This window comes from Xiphophorus hellerii, chromosome 7 (genome assembly GCF_003331165.1).
Source record: "Xiphophorus hellerii strain 12219 chromosome 7, Xiphophorus_hellerii-4.1, whole genome shotgun sequence".
Lineage (NCBI taxonomy): Eukaryota > Metazoa > Chordata > Actinopteri > Cyprinodontiformes > Poeciliidae > Xiphophorus > Xiphophorus hellerii.
Genome location: NC_045678.1, coordinates 3,470,953 through 3,486,957, shown reverse-complemented (window position 1 = coordinate 3,486,957; position 16,005 = coordinate 3,470,953). Strand labels below are relative to the sequence as shown.

Sequence of the window (16,005 nt, the reverse complement as noted above, 5' to 3'; positions counted from 1 at the left end):
CTGCCTGTTGGTTAGTCACAGGATATGTCATGATGGTAGTTTTTAACAAGCCCACATGCAGAACACAAGACAGGAGAGGTAGGATCAGTGTTAAATGATTTAATAAAGATCACACAATTATCAGTGAGAATCAGGATGGTCTGGTCCAGGGGCAAAAACAGGGACGGCAACAATGGTTCACTACGAGGAAAGAACAGAGTGGTGAGTTCAGGGGTCGTGGGAAGGAAGGAAATCTTTCTGGGAAAAAACAGGCTGGTCTTACTTGTTGCTGATGAACAGAGTCTTGGAGGGGAAACCGAGTATGTCCGGGGTCTCGGTTCTTGGTGGGTCCAGGAACAACGGAGGAGTGCGGTGGGCAGCGGACAGGTAGGCACGAGAGCAGCGGGGAGACGGAGGAGTGGTACGGCCGCCAGCCGTGGGGTCCAGGAGATAATTGCCAAAACAACGGAGAGGTAAGTCTGGGAACTCGGGCAACCTGTGGATACTTTCCACGGCGTCACGAGGATGGTTCAAAAGCCAGGAATTCAACCGGGATCTCATCAAAGGATCACCTAAAAGGCAACGGAGTAGATAAAGATAATTACTAGAATGTTCAAGACAACTAGAAACACAGAGACAGGCTCAGGGGGGCTCAGAGGTACCGTGACTGGCTAACACTCAGGCGACGCTGGACTGGCGGCCAACTCCTTAAGTCTGCGCCGCTGATGAGGATGATCACGAACAGCTGCGGATAATAATGCACCGCACTCCAGCCGGAACCTGTCGCCATCTGGTGGTAAAAGGTAATAAGGGTGCACAGGAACTCCCACCATGCAGCCAGAACCCCGGAACATAACAGTACCCCCCCCCTCAACGGTCGCCACCTGGCGGCCTAGACGAACTGGAAGGCAACGAGGAACGATAGTCGGAGATAAGGGAAGGGTCCAGGATGGAAGAACCAGAGATCCAGGACCTGTCCTCCGGACCGTAGCCCTCCCAATCGACGAGGTACTGCCAGCCGCGACCTCGCCGACGGGAGTCCACGATCCGACGGACGGTGTATGCAGGATGGCCATCAATGTCACGGGGGGGTGGGGGGGGTGCGGCTGGAGGGCAGAGCGTGCTGGTCTGGACCGGTTTGATCTGGGACACATGGAAGGTGGGGTGGGAGCGGAGGGAGGCGGGCAGACGGAGACGGACAGCCGACGGACTGAGTACGGTTTCAATGGGGAAGGGACCAATGTATCGGGGAGAGAGCTTTCTGGAAATGGATTTGAGCGGAACGTCACGTGAAGAAAGCCAAACCTGTTGACCAGGGACGTATATGGGTGCTGGTCTCCTCTTCCGGTCAGCCAGGCGCTTATTTCTATCCGCAGTGTGGTTGAGGTTACTGATAACAGTGTTCCAGACCTTCCGACAACGGCGGATGTGATGACGGACTGAGGTGACCGAGATATCCTTTTCCTCTGAGGAAAGAAGAGGGGGTTGATAACCAATGGAAGCCTCGAACGGGGACATACCGGTAGCTGCCGAGATGTGGCTGTTGTGAGCGTACTCCACCCAAGGGAGGAATTGGGACCAGTCAGAGGGGTTGGTGGAGGTGAAGCAGCGGAGAGTGGTTTCCAGGTCCTGGTTGAGCCGTTCGGTTTGACCGTTGGTCTGGGGGTGAAAGCCGGAAGAGAGTGAGACAGATGCGTTGAGAGCCGAACAGAAACTTTTCCAAACCTGAGAGACGAACTGAGGACCTCGGTCAGAGAGGATGTCCTGTGGGATGCCATGGAGTCGGAAAACGTGTTTGATCAGAAGTTGAGCGGTTTGAAAAGCCGTGGGCAACTTACGGAGAGGAACGAAGTGGCAGGTCTTGGAGAAACGGTCGACGATGGAGAGGACGGCGGTCATGCCCTTGGAAGGAGGTAGGCCGGTAACAAAATCTATAGATATGTGAGACCATGGTCGTTTGGGGACGGGGAGAGGTTGCAGGAGACCAGATGGAGGTTGGTGAGAGGTCTTATTTCTGGAACAGGTGGTGCAGGCTTGGACATACTCACTGACATCCTTATGGACAGAAGGCCACCAAAACTTGCGGAGGACGAGTGCAATGGTACGGCTTATTCCGGGATGTGCAGAGAATTTTGAGGCATGGATCCAGTGGAGGAAACGGGCTCGGACAGAGACAGGAACATAGAGCTTGTTGGGAGGACAGGTGTCGGGTGCAGGTTCCGTCAACTGAGCTTGAGTAATGATGTCTTCGATCTCCCAGGTAACGGTGGCGACTGTACAACTGGGAGGAAGAATAGGGGCAGGGGCCTTCTCGGAATCATCAGACGAATACAGGCGGGAAAGTGCGTCAGGCTTGATGTTACGGGAACCAGGGCGATATGAGATGGAGAGATTGAATCGAGAGAAAAATAGCGACCAGCGTGATTGGCGTGGGTTGAGCCTCCGGGCAGACTGAAGGTAGGACAAGTTCTTGTGATCGGTCCAGACCAGCACCGGATGCTCCGCTCCCTCCAGCCAATGTCTCCATTCTTCCAGGGCTAATTTCACAGCCAGCAGCTCCCGATCCCCCACATCATAGTTTCTCTCTGGGGGTGATAATCTGCGGGAAAAAAAGGCACATGGGTGAGTTTTATTGTCGCCAGGAGAGATCTGGGATAAGACCGCACCAACTCCGGTGTCCGAGGCGTCGACCTCGACAATGAACTGTCGGGACGGGTCTGGCTGAATCAGGATGGGAGCGTTGGCGAAGAGGGTCTTGAGGCGTGAGAACGCCGCTTCAGCCTCCGGAGTCCAACTAAAAGGGATCTTGGAAGAGGTTAGTGCAGTTAGTGGTAAAGCTGTCTGACTGTAGTTTCTGATAAAACGGCGGTAAAAGTTTGCAAATCCGAGGAAGCGTTGGAGCTGCTTGCGGGTTTCGGGTGCGGGCCATTGCAGTACTGCCTGGATCTTTTCCTCCGTAGGCCGTACCTGTCCGCCCCCTAACATGAAACCCAAGAAAGAAATTGACGGCTTGTGGAACTCACACTTCTCAGCTTTGACAAAGAGTTTGTTCTCGAGCAGTCTTTGGAGAACCATGCGAACGTGGCGTCTGTGTGTCTCTAGAGTCTGCGAATAAATGAGAATGTCATCCAGGTACACGAAAACAAAGATGTTCAGAAAGTCTCTTAAAACATCGTTGACCAGGGCTTGAAAAAATGCAGGCGCATTGGATAAGCCAAAAGGCATCACGCAGTACTCAAAATGGCCAGTAGGTGTCTTAAACGCAGTCTTCCACTCGTCACCCTCGCGTATGCGCAGAAGATGGTAAGCGTTTCGCAGGTCGAGTTTGGAAAAAACTGTAGCACCGTGCACCGGTTCGAAGGCAGATGATAATAATGGCAGGGGATACTTATTCTTAACCGTAATATTGTTTAACCCTCTATAGTCTATGCAGGGCCTCAGAGACCCATCTTTCTTCCCCACAAAAAAAAATCCAGCTCCCAGAGGGGAAGATGAGGTGCGGATTACACCGGCTGCCAAAGACTCCCTTATATATTTGTCCATAGTGTCTCTTTCAGGTCGAGAAATGTTGTATAAGCGACTGGTGGGTAACGGAGCCCCCGGCAGGAGGTCTATGGAACAATCATATGGGCGGTGAGGAGGGAGAGAAAGAGCCTTGGACTTACTGAACACCGGAGCGAGGTCGTGGTATGCAGAGGGGATTGTGGAGAGATCGACCGGGTCCGCCTCCTGAGGCTCAGCCGGCGGAGGACCTGGGGGAACAGCTGAGCGGAGACAAGATGAGTGACACGAAGCGGACCAGGACTCTAGGTGTTTTTCGGTCCAGTTTATTTGTGGGTTGTGAAGTTGTAACCAGTGGAACCCTAAAATTATGGGGGAATTGGCTGATGAGAATACAAAAAATGAAATAAACTCACTGTGGTTACCCGAAATGATGAGGTGGAGTGGTTTGGTTTTATGTGTGATGTGTGGCAGTGTTTTCCCATCTAATGCTGTGACTCGCAGTGGAACAGGTAGTGGTTCGGTCTCTATTTTCATCTGTTTCACCAGGGAGTCGTCGATCAAATCTTGTTCGCAACCAGAGTCGACCAGGGCGGATAAAGAAAATGACTGGGTCTGAATCAAAATGGTTGCGGGCAACAGTAAGCGAGGAGAGTCTTTTTCGCTGGGATGGTCCGCCAACCTCCTCGCTACTACGGGCGGACCGGGAGGTTTAAACGAACCGGACAGTTGGCCAAAAAATGACCCGGGGAACCACAATAAATGCAAAGGCGGGCTGAAATGCGCCGCTGGCGCTCCTCAGGAGTCAGGCGAGTCCGACCTAACTGCATGGGCTCGGGTTCCTGAAAGGCTCGGGGCGGAGAAACTGCCGAGGGAGAAGCGGAGCCACCGAGGTGTCTAAACGGTTGGCTCCTACGACCCCAATCTCTCCTTCGGGACCGGATTCTGTGATCCAGTCGGATGGTCTGGCTAATTAATTCCTCTAGGGTCCTAGGTTCTTCGAAAGTAGCCAGCTCATCCTTAATGTTTTCATTTAACGCGTTATAATATGCGCTCTTAAGCGCGGCTGGGTTCCAGCCTGTTGCTGCAGCCTTGATACGAAAATCAACGGAAAATTCTGCCACAGTTCTATTTCCTTGTTTAATATTCCACAACTCTCTGGAATTAAATGACTGGTCAGCATCTTGGCAAAACACCTGTCTGAACTCTTTTATGAATTCATCAAATGAACAGCCATAGCGTGCTGGATCTGGGAAACGAGCTTCGGCCCATAACAAAGCTTGTCCCGACAATGAGGACAGGACGTATGCTATCTTGGAGCTGTCGTAAGGGAAGCTCCTCGGGGAGTGATTAAACATTATTGAGCATTGAAGGAGAAAACCATTACATTTTCTCCGATCACCTGTGAATCTTTCGGGTGTAGGTGGACGGATCTCAGAAAACGTGGATTGGATCTCCGGAGCTGGGTTTGAAGCTGGAGCGGGATCTGGAGGAGAAGTTTGAGGGGCTGAACCTCGAAGGAATCGGGTTAATTCAGACAGTTGTTGGTTCGTTTCAGTTTGGGTTCTACTTAACTCTCTTAGTGCGTTTTCATGAGTTTGCAATGTAGATTGTTGTTCGGCTAAGGCTCTCCGGATTGCGTCTGCTGGGCTGATTTGTTGGCCTGAGTGTTCTGTCATGATGGTAGTTTTTAACAAGCCCACATGCAGAACACAAGACAGGAGAGGTAGGATCAGTGTTAAATGATTTAATAAAGATCACACAATTATCAGTGAGAATCAGGATGGTCTGGTCCAGGGGCAAAAACAGGGACGGCAACAATGGTTCACTACGAGGAAAGAACAGAGTGGTGAGTTCAGGGGTCGTGGGAAGGAAGGAAATCTTTCTGGGAAAAAACAGGCTGGTCTTACTTGTTGCTGATGAACAGAGTCTTGGAGGGGAAACCGAGTATGTCCGGGGTCTCGGTTCTTGGTGGGTCCAGGAACAACGGAGGAGTGCGGTGGGCAGCGGACAGGTAGGCACGAGAGCAGCGGGGAGACGGAGGAGTGGTACGGCCGCCAGCCGTGGGGTCCAGGAGATAATTGCCAAAACAACGGAGAGGTAAGTCTGGGAACTCGGGCAACCTGTGGATACTTTCCACGGCGTCACGAGGATGGTTCAAAAGCCAGGAATTCAACCGGGATCTCATCAAAGGATCACCTAAAAGGCAACGGAGTAGATAAAGATAATTACTAGAATGTTCAAGACAACTAGAAACACAGAGACAGGCTCAGGGGGGCTCAGAGGTACCGTGACTGGCTAACACTCAGGCGACGCTGGACTGGCGGCCAACTCCTTAAGTCTGCGCCGCTGATGAGGATGATCACGAACAGCTGCGGATAATAATGCACCGCACTCCAGCCGGAACCTGTCGCCATCTGGTGGTAAAAGGTAATAAGGGTGCACAGGAACTCCCACCATGCAGCCAGAACCCCGGAACATAACAGGATAACGTATTTATGTTTTCATCTGTACATTAGCAATGCTGTTGCACAATAAAGCAACAGCTGGCCCAATCAGAACCAGCACACAGGCAGCAGTACTTCAGGCAAGTCATCGTTTTTAAAAACGTCATGTTAAGCCATTCAGATTGGCATTTATCTGAATGGCTTAAAAGTTTTAAAAAGTTATTTTTTAACTTTTGACAAAGTTAAAAAATAACTTTGTTTCATTGACCATTTAATTGCACAATTTCAGATTTTGAAAAGAAATTAGGTTAATCGAATCACACAAATTTCGAAGACAAAAAAAAGAAAAATATTCTTTGATTAAAAAAAACCAAACAAACACAATACACTTCACTCGCACAAGGGTGTTTTTTTTTTGGTCGTACTGAAACTGGTTTATTTTGCGAAACTGCAACGGAAACACATTTTCCGCATCATGTGAGTCACATGATCAACACCTGCATGTTACTACTGGTGGAAACCATGAAGAAGAAGATGACAGGAAGTAGTTGGAGGATGATGATGCGGCATGTTTTGTCATGATTTATCACATGAACAAACTTATTCACGTGTGATTTTAATTGCGTTTCTTAAAAAAAAAGGAACACCAAAATTGCAAAATTGTGGGGGGTTTTTCACGTTAGCATAATATTGTCAAAGTCTTGCGTACATTTACAATGTAAGATGCAGCTATTGAGACATAAAACAAATGTTTTGTTTGGACTAGACACCTATTGAGGTCAATCTTTCTTATCTTTTTTCATAACAAACCATCCTGTGACTGTGAAGCAAAACGGTTTCCATGCTCACCATACTACTGAGACTGTCCTTCCAAATGTTCACTGACATCTGCATAAATTCAGACTGTGGAAAAACCACAGTGCTGGTCCAGTTGGAACTCACTGCAGCATTTGATTCTGCTGACCTGAATATTCTGATTAGTCTAATCTGGAGAGCTGGGTTGGAGTTCCTGGTAAAGTATTTGCCTTGTTCGAGTCTTATCTAAAGATCAGGGACTTCTTTGTTGTCAATAGGTTGTATTGTAACCTCAGTGCCTGAATCACTAAACTCATTAAACATAATGAATGTTCTGTGCCCAACAAAAAAAAAGAAATCTGTTAAATCCAGAATTTGTTGGAAAGACTACATAATATAATCTATACAATAAAATATTCATACTTCATAATTACTGTACCTTTGTAGCAAAAATTCTTTGTAAGAAGCATCACACAGTGATCACATTAAAACATTTGAACATGTTAGAGCTGCATTTCGAAAAAACCTAAACAACCAGCTGGTGCCAGTTGTAGCAGAAGAGCAGCAGGAACCACGATGGAATGAATGGCAGTATTCATAAAGGACTGAGGATTGGTCTATAATTCATATATTGAGAGCTGTTCCTGTCGGTACCTTTCATACCGCCTGTAGGGTTAGTATGAACTGCCTCCATGACAGGTACGGTTATTATCAGAGGAACGAGTCTCATAAAAGCAGAAATGGAGCCGTCATGACATCACATTTTTTACATTTCTGATGCCAGTAGATTTAATTACTGCTTTTTCATGCATGAATGCCAGAGAATTCAGAAAAATGAGCACACAATAAGTCTCAGCTCACATAATATTGAGATGATCATGACATTCTTAACATTACTTAGCATTCTAGGTACTTTTGAAAACTTAAGTATTTTCAAAAGTAAGTACTTTAGCACTTTAACTTGAGCAACTTTTACTATTAGTTGAGTAGGATTTGACCATGACTATCAATACTTTTACTCAAGCACTTGTTGAGTACTTTGTCCACCACTGCCTACTAGTCTCGATAGCATATGCTTTTCCAATCTTCCCAGTTGGCAGTGGTTGTTTTGGGCGGATCCATTGTTAACGCTCACAGGAGGCCCGGTCCTGGCTCCTGTGAGGGAGTCGCTCCCTCTGCATCCAGACTGCTAATGTGAAGCTGCCACTGGCTGATCCTACTAGACAATTGTCTTTGCTTTGTTTTACTAAGTTGGTTAATTTAGATTGTTTACATTGTTTTTTTCTTTCAAAAAAAGTAATTGTTTAACTATGACTTCAAATTAAATTCTTTCCATAGCAAAAATTAAACAACTACTGGAAAACATTCAAAAATTATTTAACTTTGACTAATGGAAAAACAAAATTACAAGTTGACAGGAGAATCACAGTTTAAAATATGCAAATTCAGAACTACTAGGAAAAAAGTGGAGTCAAACTGTGGAATAATCAGAATTTTGAACTTAGACAATGATAATATTGATATACAGTACAGACCAAAAGTTTGGACACAACTGTGTGTCCAAACTTTTGGTCTGTACTCAGTTCAGACCAAAAGTTTGGACACACCTTCTCATTGAATTCAATGAGAAAGTGTGTCCAAATTTTTGGTCTGTACTGTATATGTAGCACCCCAGTGCTCTGTCCGCTTCTGAGTTTTAAGAGTAATACAATTAAAGTATGAAAAACAATAAGTGTTAGATAATCAAGAATAATATATACTGTATATAGCACATACTATACCCAGAGAAGTTTAAATAGATTCGGATGTTGTATTTACCTCTGGTTTTAAACAGAAGGTCTTCCTGATACACAGCGTGAAGGGGGGAGAGGACTGACCCCAACCCTGCTCAACATGCCATCTGTGGGGGGGGGTAAAAGCCCCTCAGGATGGTCAGGACATTTGCTCACCAACTTTGTGACACTTTGTTTTGGTAAACTCCTTCCAACCTCTAAGAAGGTCTGGAAGCTACAAATCAAACGCCACCACAGGATGATTCTCATGACCTCTGTGGAAGGGTCGATGGCAGTAGTGCTCAGTGTACCTGTGTGTATGGGTGTGTGTGTGGGCGTGTGTGCATATGTAACCACGTGTGAGGGATTTAAAGTACAACACAATTAAAGTATGAAAAACAATAAGTGATAATCAGTATCAAGATTAATATATAGTTTGTCACCTTTCCTAGAGAAGTTTACATTTAGAATCTTGTAATTATCTAAGGTTTTGGTCACCAAGCCTGCGTAAGAATAAACACACACCTCTAAAGAAAACCTACAGTTTAACTATTTTACTGTATTATTTATGGCAGCACGATTAGTCAGTGCTGACTATGAGTTTGTGATTTCCTTCATCCATTCCGAAAACTTTCACTTAAATTTCAAACTCTTATAGATTTTTTATTCTGTAAAACTTGCTGTTTATTTAGATTTGATGTTTTGATGTGTGCACTTGGATTTCTATCGATTTGTTGAATGATGGTTTGTGTAAATATTTATCAAACTTAATGGCCATTCAGGTTTTATAGTTTTTTTCTTTTGGTGTTTGTTGCACAAATTCAAACATATTCTGGCTATCAACCAACAATTCAAAGAGTGAATTTGTGTTTTTTCTTAAATACCCCCTCTCACGGAGACTTGCTTACATCTTCTGACAACTAACCCAACTTATAACATTATAAGGAGGAGTTTGTTCTAGTGATCTAAAAGATGGAAAGAGTCAATGTTGTGCTGATTCTGAGTAGCTGAATGATTAACTGAATGACTTTTTCTTCATTTCAGAGTTCAATCAGCGAGGTTATTCATTTTGTGTTGGTCCTAGTCTATGAAAGAAAGAAACAAAGAAAGAAGGCAGCAAATGTAGATGTTGGTTCCACAGGCTTCCCCTGAAAATATAGATAAAATCAATCATTACAGGGTAAAAGTCATTTGAAGAGGGAGAAGCATATAAACAAGTCAAGTCAATGACAAGTCAATGACATGATGCATTCTGCATTTTTAACTCGCATGACTTAACTTTTTTTTTTTACTGACTTAAATAATACATTTAAATTGCTGCAGTTTGACAAGTAAAACGCGGAATCTTGCACGCGTGACGTGACAAAGCAAATGCAATTTTAGAAGCTGGGTTGCTATGGTGACAATTACCAAGATAGTTCCATATCTTGATATGGCACTATCATTGGTATTATTTATTTATTTTTTCAGCATTGCAAATCTCTAGTTAAGAGTTTGAGTAAGGAGTCAAGATTCACATAACGTTTGCATGTGTATGTTTGTTAGAAGATGCATTTACACAATTAAAACCTGCAGTTTTTTTGTACAGCAGGACAATAATGTGACAAATACAAACATTTATTTCAGTGAAGTCAATGTATAATGCCATACAGGTATTCTGTGAACATAGAAGGGAACTGTCAAGGATTCATTATGTACATCTGTGTCTATAGTCACAGATGGGAAAACCAAGTGAACACCCTCCTGTAGATGTCAGGGGGTTAGAGGTAAGACAGAAGGTGCCTCAGTGCAGACATCGTTATCACAAAGGTTCCAGTTACTGTCAGCCTCACCAACTGTAACACCACCTGATAGAAGCTTTAAGGCCACACACTCCGAAATGTACTGAGGAGCAAACAACAGCGTAGAGGTTACAGAAATACGTGTTTTTCTACTGAAACCTCAGAAGACGTGCTGGCATTTTGAAGCCCCCAAGGATCTATGAGGTTACCTTGAACTTCTTTCCACGCATGCGATACTTGATTGAACTCACGAGGTAGAGGGTTGGGAATCAGACATTGTCTACAATACAAATCTGGTAACATTAACACCTAAAACCAGAGGTGGTTGAAATTATGTAGAAATGCACATAAAGAAAAGAAAACAAAAAAAAAAAACTTTTTTTTTTTTTTAGCAATTTTTCTTTAAATAAAAAGAAATAACAAAAATGCAACATACCTGCAACATTTAAAACAAAGACAAACATCAACAGCTATTTACATTACATTAAAGTTTGAATACATAGAATGATGATGTAAGACTTTCATCATTTAAACCAGTGGTCCCCAACCCCTGGGCTGCGGACCGGTACCGGTCCGTGGACCAATTGGTACCGGGCCGCGCAAGAAATAATTAAATATTTCCATTTTATGTATTGAGTCTGGAGGAACACCATCGTTTTTGGTCCTCCTGAGACGCCCCCAACCCCCCACCCGGTCCGCAGCAGTCTTCAACCGGTCCGTAGTACTAAGGTTGGGGACCACTGATTTAAACAGAAACAAACATAAGTAGCTATTTACATTACTGTAAAGAGGTGGAATAGATCCAAAATCAAATAAAAAAATGTCCTCCCTTATTTTGCTTGGGGTTTTTTCTCAGCATTTTTTAAATAAAAAGGCATAATAAAAATGTCTTTTTATTATGTCATAATAACATAGAACTTGCAACATTTAAAACAAAGACAAACACATCAGCAGCTATTTACATTAAAGTTGGAATACATAGAATGATGATGTAAAACTTTCATCATTTAAACAGAAACAAACACAGGAAGCCATTTACATTACTGTAGAGAGGTGGAATAGATCCAACCTTTCCATTTTTGTTTAGTTGTTTTTCTGTTGTTTTGTTTCTTAGCATTTTTTTGTACAAAAAGGAGGACATAATAAAAATTCAACATTGACACAGAACCTACAACATTTAAATGAAAAACACAATCAACAGCTATTTACATTACGAGTTTGAATACATACAATGATGATGTAAAACGTTCAACATTTAAAACAGAAACAAACACAACAAGGAGCTATTTATATTACAGTAAAGTACGGAAGAGGATTAGGGCCACCGCGGAAAAAAAAAAAAAGAATTCTGAGATTAAAGTCAGAATTCTGACTTTAATCTCAGAATTCTTTTTTTTCTTTTTTTTGTCGGTGGCCCTAATCCTCTTCCGTAGTAAAGAGGCTGAATTCCAAGTCAAATAAAAAAAAACTGTCCTTTCCTTTTATGTTGGCCAGACCCTGCAGTGGAAAAAGGGCTAATCTCATGTTTTACATGTTTTAGGTGTCTCCTTCTCCTCACTCAAATGAATGGCTGATTGACAGACCTTTGCAGTATTTGGTGGCTGCAGAGGAGGTCATGCAATCATTTGAATCAGGTGTGGTGAAACAGAAACACATAACAGTTATTTTTACATACATTAAAGTACTAATAATCTAACAACAACAACAAGGAACTAATAACATAACTTTAAAAAGGTTGAACTTTGATGAGATGGCATTTCTCTTTCAAATCTTTGGTCTTCCGGGTTCTATATTTTGTTTCCTTCTGCAAAGCCTCCATCTCATAGTTCTCTGCCTTGATCCTAAGGGTTTTTTCCTTTTCCAGCATGAGGGTGAGTTCCTGGATATCTTTGAGCAGAGATCTCCGTTTCTTGTCCTCTGCCTGAAGCTTGTTGGTAAGGAGTTTGGTCTCAGCTGAGAGCGTCTCTGTAATCTTACAGGCTTTCTCTAAATCCTGGTAAAGTTTATCACTCACCTTTTCGAACTCCAGCTTGCGTCTTTCTGCCTCTGCTCTCAGAGCCCTTTCTTTCTGCAGTTCTTTGTTTGTTTCCTGCCGAAGAAACTCTACAGTTTTCAAGAGAGAGCCATTTTCAGTCTCTCCTTGGACCCGTAGTCTTTTCTCCTCTTGGAGCATTTTCTCTAGCTGTTCAAATTTGTCCCGATCATCCAAAGTGATCTCAGATGGAGCCTCCTTGGACTTTTTCTCCACATCCTCAAGCTTTCTAATTAGTTGCTCTGCGATCTCCACAGCTTCCTCTTTGTCCGCCTCAACTTGGGCTCTAAGTTCTCGTTCGGTTTTCAGCTCTTGCTCCATCATTTCAAAGAAAGCCTCAGCACATTTAAATTGATCCATATTCTCATCTTCAGCCTGAATCCTCAGCTCTCTCTCTCTCTGGAGCATTTCTTGAAGCTGTCGGACATCAAGATAAGGAATGTCCTCATCTCGAACTTTGATTCCTTTCGAATGTTCAGTGGAGACTTTCTTCAATCCTCCACAGTGGCTAGAGAATTGTAGGGGAATCTTGATGGCTTCCCTTTTCGCTGAATCCCTTTTTGCACCAAGATTTTTTTCATTCTTCAGCTTTTCCTGGAGCTTCTCTATCTCTTTCTGAGCCACAGCAACATCAATTTCAAGCTCAATGGTGAGCATCTCAATTTCCTGACGGTGTTTCTTTTGCATCTCCTTTATTTCTTGTTGGAGTTCCTGTATTGTGGGGCAGCACGTTGTCTGATCTCTGCCCACCAGGCCTTGGTTCTTGGATTCAGCTTTCTCCAGCTTCTCCTTAAGCTCCTGAATTTCCAGAAGCAAGGCCTGCTTCTCCTCCCTCTCCTCTGAGACAAGGTCTTCATAGTAGCGCTCCGTGTTTAATTTCTCCATCGTAATGGCCGCAACATCTTGGTGCAGCTCCTTGATCTCCTGCTGAAAGATGTCAAAGAGCTCATTGTTGAGGTGATAGACCATTGGTTTCTGCATTCTGGTTTATTCAAACAGGTTTTGCTCAAAACAATGTTTTCCACACAATCCGCAAATCCGCACAGTGAAAAGTGGGTAAATTTCTATGGAACTGTGTGTCTTTATAGGACACAATTCTTGTGTATGATGCATGAAAAGGCCTGTGATGTCATCATTGATATTACTATGGTGATAGTTCTCTTGTGGGCTTGTAAGCTTTCTCACCATCTTATTGGCTGAATTTATTACAATACAAACATTTGCTTTATTAATCGTAAGAGAAATTGGTACTTTACACACACACACACACACCCACACGCACACACACACGGTGTGACATTTGGTGACCAAAACCTTAGGTAATTACAAGATTCTAAATCTAAACTTCTCTAGGAAAGGTGACAAACTACATATTATTCTTGATACTGATTATCACTTATTGTTTTTCATACTTTAGTTGTGTTGAACTTTAAATCTCTCACACGTGGTCACCCATGCACACCCCCCACCCACACACACACACACACAGGTACACTGAGCACTACTGCCATCGACCCTTCCACAGAGGTCATGCAAATCATCCTGTGGTGGCATTTGAATTGTACTTTCATAGATAGGAAATTCAATACAGTCTATAAACCAATGAGATAATTGATCAAACAAGAATACACTTATGTAAGTACACAAGTCACCTCCAGAAAAGTTTTGGCTCTCTGTTTTGTTTTTTTTCCCCATTATTTCTCACGTTACCCACAACAGTAACCTCTACCCTCATGTATATAATCACTGGGATTAAAAATGTACAAAAACAATAATACACCTTTCTCACCTTATCCTCAGGTGCATAGTTTTTAACCAGGGGCTACACCTATTGTTGGTGTTTGTGTTGTTGGTGCTCGTTTTTTTGTTTGTTTTTGGTGAAATTAAAAAAAAAAAAAGATTGTTCATCCATTATAGTTAGTTAAACGTGGATTATAGGTGGATAAGGAGTGGACATTTTGGTAAGTTTATACTTCCACTTGAATATGTAAAACATGACATTATGCTTTATGCTGTAATTATTTTGTCCATATTCAAAAAGTAAACAATTAATAAATAGGACTTTTCTCACTAAAGAGTGTGTGGTCAGCGTGATCTGGTAGTGCTCACAGATTTAGCAAGGTGCTGACTGGAACGTTCAAGGCGCACAAAAAATACCTGGGAACTTTTTCTAAACTAAGCAAACTTTGGTTATTTTCATTTTAACGACTGAAAAGTCAAATAAAATGTGAATTAAGTGGAAAGAAAAAAAGAAATGAAGGTCCATCTGGGTCAGGTTGCTGAAACGCTGCGTTTGATCTGGAAAATCCCGACTCCTACAGATGAACATCCAGCTGTTCCTGCTGCGCTGATCATCCATGCAGAAGCTCACCGACTTGGACGCTGACCCTCTTCAACATTTCTGTTTCACTGAGCTCATTTTCGTGATGGCAGCATGTTTAATAACGGTGGAGCTGATACTTGTCAGAGTGACATTTTCATTTTAACTTTCTATCGGCTGAATTACAGGAACAAATTTGACTCAGCAGTTTGATTTCCCTTCACAGATTTGTTCTGTTCTTTTATTTTCTCGCTGTAAAATTAATAGAAAGAGCTACAGATAAAAAAAAGAAGGTCTTTTTCAAATTATGCTTTTAATTAAGGGGAAAATGCGACCCTGTCGGGGCACTTGTCTCAAATCGTTTTCCATTTTTCCCACTTTTGTTGCGTGCACAAAAGCAAAACATTTTTTGTTTTAATTAAATGAATAAAAGTAGAGAATTTGTTTTATTCATTGTTTTGTTTCAAATGAAAAAAAAATTGGCCTGCCTAAATGTAATTGGACTGCTTCACTATTGTGAAAAAGTAGCTGCTATCTTCTTAAATCATGAATTAATTGCTATTTACCACAAAAGATGAGTTCAAATTCCTTTTAGAAACAATCATTTGACCCGATTACTGCCAGACCAAAAGAAAAGCAAATGTTTTCAAGAGACCTAGTCAAAGTCTGGTCAATTCAACTGAAATTCAGTGTTGTGGTATAACTCTAAATAAGCTACTCATGCTCTGAAATCCACCAAAAATTAAAACAATTCGGCAAAGAAGACAAACGAAGCTCCTCCAAAAGTGACGTAAAACTCTCATTGCTAGTTAGCACAAACACTTGACATCAGTCGCTCCCTCCAACCAGCTAGTTTAGAAAGCAATAACAGCTTCTTTGTTTCATAAATAAAATGATGATTTGAATTAGGACTTGAGAAACTGCTCTTTTCTTTGTCTCACATGAAGCATTGATGTTTGATTAAAAATACAGCATAAAAAAGAAGAAATCCTTAAAGCTGCATTATATCACTTTTTAAAATCAGTTACATATTTGTATGGACACCGCCGTCAGCGGTGTCCATGCTAACTAGCCTAGCATTTATCACACAATTTGCTATCAGGAAGAAGCTGGAGAGTAGCAGAGAGGGAGGAGGGTGGGATAAGCAAAGGGTGACTGACAGCACTAAGACCCGCCTCTTAGTTCTGATTGGCTGTTCCCAGTTAGCACTGGGAGAAGACACAAGAGCCTGATCTTTTTTCATAGAGCGCTGGAAAAAATGAAGAGACCACTTAAATTGATCCGTTTGTCTGATCAATTGAACTGCTGACAACATGTCTCTGAAATTCAAAGCAAAAATGTTAGTATTTATTTGCAGAAAATTAGAAATGGTCAAAAT

At 42.8% G+C, this 16,005-nt stretch overlaps 1 protein-coding gene and 2 long non-coding RNA genes across 3 annotated transcripts in view; 1 reads left to right on the top strand and 2 right to left on the bottom strand.

Moving 5' to 3' along the window:
- kcnh3 (potassium voltage-gated channel, subfamily H (eag-related), member 3) overlaps positions 1-16,005 on the top strand; it is a 199,302-nt gene that overhangs the window by 23,374 nt on the left and 159,923 nt on the right. The gene's annotated exons all lie outside the window — the stretch shown is intronic.
- Positions 85-845, bottom strand: LOC116722887 (uncharacterized). The gene is made up of 3 exons (XR_004339853.1): positions 642-845; positions 263-551; positions 85-180 (listed from the first exon to the last, which is right to left on the bottom strand). It is a non-coding gene; the product is annotated as an uncharacterized LOC116722887 (long non-coding RNA).
- LOC116722886 (uncharacterized) lies at positions 5,213-5,962 on the bottom strand. Its single transcript, XR_004339852.1, has 3 exons — positions 5,770-5,962; positions 5,391-5,679; positions 5,213-5,308 (listed from the first exon to the last, which is right to left on the bottom strand). It is a non-coding gene; the product is annotated as an uncharacterized LOC116722886 (long non-coding RNA).